We start from the raw sequence: 6,068 nt of genomic DNA, 5'->3' as shown, positions 1-6,068 counted from the left end.
AAGGCGGGCCTGAGTTGCACTTCAAATTGGAAATGGACCCAGAGTAGAAATAAACTACTGCAGATCATAATTACTGCACTTGGGGCTGTTTTCATTGGAGAAAAGAAGGTTTAAGGGTGACTTGATAGAGGTGTACAAGATGATTAGGGGTTTAGATAGGGTTGACCATGAGAACCTTTTTCCACGTATGGAGTCAGATATTACGAGGGGGCATAGCTTTAAATTAAGGGGTGGCAGGTATAGGACAGATGTTAGGGGTAGATTCTTTAGTCAGCGAGTCGTGAGTTCATGGAATACCTGCCAGTAGCAGTGGTGGACTCTCCCTCTTTATGGGCATTTAAACGGGCATTGGATAGGCATATGGAGGAAAGTGGGCTAGTGTAGGTTAGGTGGGCTTGGATCGGTGCAACATCGAGGGCCAAAGGGCCTGTACTGCGCTGTATTTTTTTATGTTCTATAACAGGTCTGGTAGCATCCAATGGTGAGAGAATGGCATTGCTGCCTTACAGTACCACGGACTCCGGGTTTGATTCCAGGCTCAAGTGACTGTCTGTGTGGGTTTCCTCCCAGTTAGATGAACTGGTCATGCTACATTGTCCCCTCGTGTTCAGATGTGTTGGTTAGTGGTAAATATAGAGTACAAAGGAACCTTGATTATCTGAAGGACACAGGCAGGATTTTGTTCAGATAATCGAATGCCAGACAACATAGTTTGGCCAAGCATTGGGACCTTGTGATCTTGTTTGGACAATCGAATGCTGGATAATTGAGCTTCCTCTTGTAATCAGTTAGGGGAATGGGTCTGGGTAGGTTACTCTCCGGCGGTCGGTGTGTTTCTACTCTGTAGGGTTTCTATGATTTTAATGTTTCGATTCTAGATAATTTCATCAAAGGGGGTGTTTCAACAATAGCACTTCTATAGTTTGGGGGTTTGTGGTGGGGAGGTAGTGGGTGTAGGGTGCTGTTGGAGAAAAGATGTTGGTAGTTTATGTTAAATGATCGGAATGTAAGAATGGCAGAACAATGGTATGTCTCCTGCCAGACTTGAAAGAGTCAATACTTGCCAAGCTGGGAAAGCACAGCAGGAAAGTCACTGTTTTGGTCCAGAACTTGATACAATGTGGGACAATTCATTAGAATTGGGGCAGGGAGCTGTCTGACCTGCTTTGCTTCACATCTAGTGAATCTTGCTTCCAGCAGCTGCAGTCCTTACTGTCTCCAAGACTTGAAAGGACAGTAAGTGGGATGGAGGAGAGAAGGACATAATGACGAGCTAAAAGAAAGGAAAGAAATGGTTCACAATTTAAAAGGGTAACTAGGGAAGGAACAGGCCCCCTCAAAGATCAGCAAGGTTGCCTTTGTGTGGAGCCGCAGAGATACTAACTGAGTATTTTGCACAAGTGTTTACTGTGGAAAAGGACAGTTTGCATTGTTTCACTAAAACACAACAGCATGTCAAGGAAGACATGTAGGTATGCGAGCAGGACGTTGTGTTAAAATGATCAGCTACTGGAAGATCAAGGTCCTGCTTTGCAAGGAACAAACTGGAGGAACAACATTTCATCTTCAGACTAGACACATTATGTCCTCCTGGACTTAATATTGAGTTCAACACCTTTAAATTTTGAACCATTTCTTTCCTTTCTTTTAGCTCATTATCATGTCCTCCCCTCCTCCATCCCACTGACTGTCCTTAAATTAGATTAGATTACTTACATTGTGGAAACAGGCCCTTTGGCCCAGCATGTCCACACCAACCCGCGGAAGCGCAACCCACCCATACCCCTACATTTACCCCTTATCTAACACTACGGGCAATTTAGCATGGCCAATTCACCTGACCCGCACATCTTTGGACTGTGGGAGGAAACCGGAGCATCCGGAGGAAACCCATGCAGACACGGGGAGAATGTGCAAACTCCACAAAGTCAGTCGCCTGAGGTGGCACGGTGGTACAGTGGTTAGCACTGCTGCCTCACAGCGCCTGAGACCCGGGTTCAATTCCTGACTCAGGCGACTGACTGTGTGGAGTTTGCACGTTCTCCCCGTGTCTGCGTGGGTTTCCTCCCATGTCCAAAAATGTGTGGGCCAGGTGAATTGGCCATGCTAAATTGCCTGTAGTGTTAGGTAAGGGGTAAATGTAGGGGTATGGGTGGGTGGCGGGTTGGTGTGGACTTGTTGGGCCGAAGGGCCTATTTCCACACTGTAAATCTAATCTAATCTAACCCAGGTCTCTGGCGCTGTGCCACCATGCTGTCCTCTCAAGTCTGGCAGGAGACATGCCATTGTTCTGCCATTCTCACATTCTAACTACTTAATATAAACTTCGACCATCTTTTGTCCAACACCCTACACCCCTGTCCCCCACCACACCATGACCCCTGAATTATAGCATAAATGCTGTCCCCTCCAATCTCATTTTAGTTCTGATGAAGAGTCATCTAGACTCGAAATGCTGGCTGCCTGATGTGGAGTGGACTAGAGGTTTGCAACTGGTTCAAAGAACCAGGATCCTATTAAATAAAACTGTTTAAGTGGCTACCTAGCTTCCCAAATTTCTAAAATACAGTACATGAATACATAGTAGAATATCTAGTCCACTCTTAAGGTGGTCATCATTGATGCTAGGAAAAAATTGATTGGTTGCTCAACCAGGAAACACCAAGACTAGCTTGACGAGAATGATCAGTAGACCCTGGAACAATTAAGCCAGAAACATTTCTGATTGTAAAACAACAATCGTATTCAGAAGAGAAAAGGCAGGCCTACAGGCAACTGAAGGCTGAGGTCCAACAAGAAAGCCACAATGTAAAAAACAGTTGGTGGGTGGAAAAAGCGTGAAGGCCTAATGAAAGGATGACAACCATGATGGTTGTCCTGTGGTTTCTCCTGTGCTATTGAGATCACGCATGGACCAAAATGCTACGAGCATTTAAAAAGGTAGAAGACAGACAAATGCAGTAGCAGTGACCACATGGAAAGTGATTCAAACAGAGAAGGAAACTGTCTTTTGAGGGCGGCGCAATGGTTAGCACTACTGCCTCACAGCACCAGGGTCCCAGGTTCGATTCCAGCCTTGGGCGACTGTCTATGTGGAGTTTGCACAACCTCCCTGTGTCTATGTGGGTTTCCTCCCACAGTCCAAAGATGTGCAGATCAGGTGAATTGGCCATGCTAAATTGCCTACAGTGTTAGGTGCATTGGTCAGAGGGAAATGGGTCTGGGTGGGTTACTCTTCAGGTCAGTGTGGACTTGTTGGGCCGAAGGGACTGTTTCCACACTGTAGGGAATCTAAAAAAAAATTGACAGTGCTGTCTGACCCAGCAGTGAATCTGCATAGCTACTGCCTCTGCTGTTTGATTTCAAGTATCTTTGAACATTGGAGTTCATCTGAGGAAAAATTAATAAACAGCAAAATTTGCAGCTGACCTTGGAGAAACCTGTGTGGGCGAGCTTGCAGCTAAGTAGCTTTTTAAAGTGTAACCTGACTGTTTCTATGTTGTAAAGCTATAATAGTGAGTAGATTCAGTTCTTTTCTGATTATGTGGAAAAAGCACAAAGGCCTACTTCTGCTCCTAGTTCTTAGGTTCTTATGATTTTATAAGTTGGCCTGGGGCAGTGTTTTTTAGAGCAGTAAAATAGTGCTATTTTCTGGGTCTATCGATAGCTAGATGGCCTTTAATAGAGTGATGTACTCTTCCGGTCGGCTGTGGGAGATTGGGGAGAGTTTCCATGTTACTGATGATGTCTGCAGGATATGTGTTTGGTTGCGAATCCTATTGGATTGCCAAGATCGGTTGGAGCGGCAGTGACAGGCAATGAGGAACTTATAGAAGCTAGAGGGTGTGATAGATGGCTGCTGTGGGAAGGGAGAAAAACCCCAGATACAGCCAGGCTTACCACAGGAAAGGTAGGAGAGGGAGGCAAGTTGTGCAGGAGTACCCTGTGGCCAACTAAGACAAATATGCTCTTTTTGGAAATGTAGGGGGTGATAGACTCTAATGGGAATGTAGCACGGACAGCCAGGTTTCTGTTATTAATACTGGTTGTAATGTAACGAGGGGTACGTCAGGTTCCAAGTGATCGAATGTAATTGGGGAATCTCTAATCAGAGGCACAGACAGTTTCTGTGGCCAACAGTGAGAAATCAGAATGATGTGTTGCCTCCCTGGTTCTAGGGTCAAGGATATCTCAGAGAGGGTGCGTAATGTTCTCAAAAGGGAAAGGGACCAGCAAGAAATTGTTGTATACATTGGAACTAATGACAAAGGAAGGAAAATGGATGAGATTCTATGGAGAGAATATGACAAGTTAGGCAGAAATGTAAAAAGGAGGTCCTTGAGGGTAGTAATATTTGGGTTACTCCCAATGTCACGAGCTAGTGAAGGTAGGAATAGGAGGGTGAAAAACATTAATGCATGGCTGAGGAGCTGGTGCAGGGGAGATGGATTCACATTTTTGGATCATTGGATTCTCTTCTGGGGTAGAAGTGATCTGTACAAGAAGGATGGATTGCACCTGAATTCGAAGGAAATGAACATACTGGTAGGGAAAGTTGCTCAAGCTGCTTGGGACGATTTAAACTGGTGGGGGTGAGACCCAGGGAGATAATCAGGAAAGAAATAGTCTGAAACTGGTACAGTTGGTAAAAGGAGCAAGTCAAACTGTCAGGGCAGGCAGGAACAAAGCAAAGAATGAACAAATAAACTATGTTTATTTCAATGGAAGAGGCAAATGAACTCAGGGCATGATTGGGAATGTGGGACTGGGCTATCCTAGCAATTACAGAGATATGCTCAAGGATGGACAGGACTGGCAGCTTAAAGCTCCAGGTTTTAGATACTATAGGAAGGATAGAAATGGAGGCAAGAGAGGGGAGGGAGTGGCATTTATCATTAGGGATAATATTACAGCTATATTTAGGGAGGGTTTTTTCTGGGAATACATCCAGGGAAGTTGCTTGGGTGGAACTGAGAAATAAAAAAGGGAAGATCATATATTGGGACTGCATCATAACCACCACCCCCCCCTCCCTCCAGTCACCTGCCACCTCCAGTCACCTGCCACCCCCCCCAGTAGTAAGCAGGAAATTGAGAAACAAATTTGTACAGCGACGTTTGTAATCTGAAGAATAATAGGGTGGTTATGAGTAGGGGATTTTAATTTTCCAAAGATAGACTGGGACTGCCATAGAGTTAAAGACTTGGAAAGGAATTCAAGCGTGCACAAAAACATGTTCTGATTCAGTATATTGTTGCACTGATAAAAGGTACAAAACTTGACCTGCTTTTGAGAAATAAGGGGCAGAGTAGATGACTGAGGTGTCAGTGGGGGGGATCACTTTGGAGCCAGTGATCATAATTCTAATAAAATAGGGATGGAAAAGGATAGATCAAATCTGAATTGGAAGAAAGCCAGTTTTGATGGCAAGAACTTTCAAATGTTGATTAGGTGCTGATGTTTGCAGGTAAAGGGACAGTTGGAAAATGGAAAGCCTTCAAAAATGAGATAACAAGAGTCCAGAGACAGTATATTCCTGAAAAGCAAGGCTGGTAGGTGGAGGGAATGCTGGATGACGCGAGAAATTGTGGGTTTGGTTCAGAAAAAGAAAGAAGCATATGTCAGGTATAGAAACAGAGATCGAGTGAATCCTTAAAAGAATATAAAGGCAATAGAGCCATAGAGATGTACTGCACAGAAACAGATCCTTCGGTCCAACATGTCCATACTTAAGAGGAAAATCAGGAGGGCAAAAAGGAGACATGAGATAATTAGGCAAACAGGATTAAGGGGAATCCAAAGGGATTTTATAAATGCATTAAGGACAAAAGGATAACTAGGGAGAGAATACGGCCCCTCAAAGATTAGCAAGGCAGCCTATTGAATCACAGGAGAAGGGCAAAATACCAAAGGAGTATTTTGCATCAGTGTTTACTGTGGAGAAGGATATGGAAGATAGAGAACGTGGGGAAATAAATAGTAACATCTTGAAAAATGTTCATATTACTGAGGAGGAGGTGCTGGATCACATAAAGCGCAAAGAGATGGATAAATCCCCAGGACCTGAT

Source organism: Hemiscyllium ocellatum, chromosome 13, assembly GCF_020745735.1.
Source record: "Hemiscyllium ocellatum isolate sHemOce1 chromosome 13, sHemOce1.pat.X.cur, whole genome shotgun sequence".
NCBI classification, from domain to species: Eukaryota; Metazoa; Chordata; class Chondrichthyes; order Orectolobiformes; family Hemiscylliidae; genus Hemiscyllium; species Hemiscyllium ocellatum.
Note: the sequence above shows the minus strand (reverse complement) of the source record.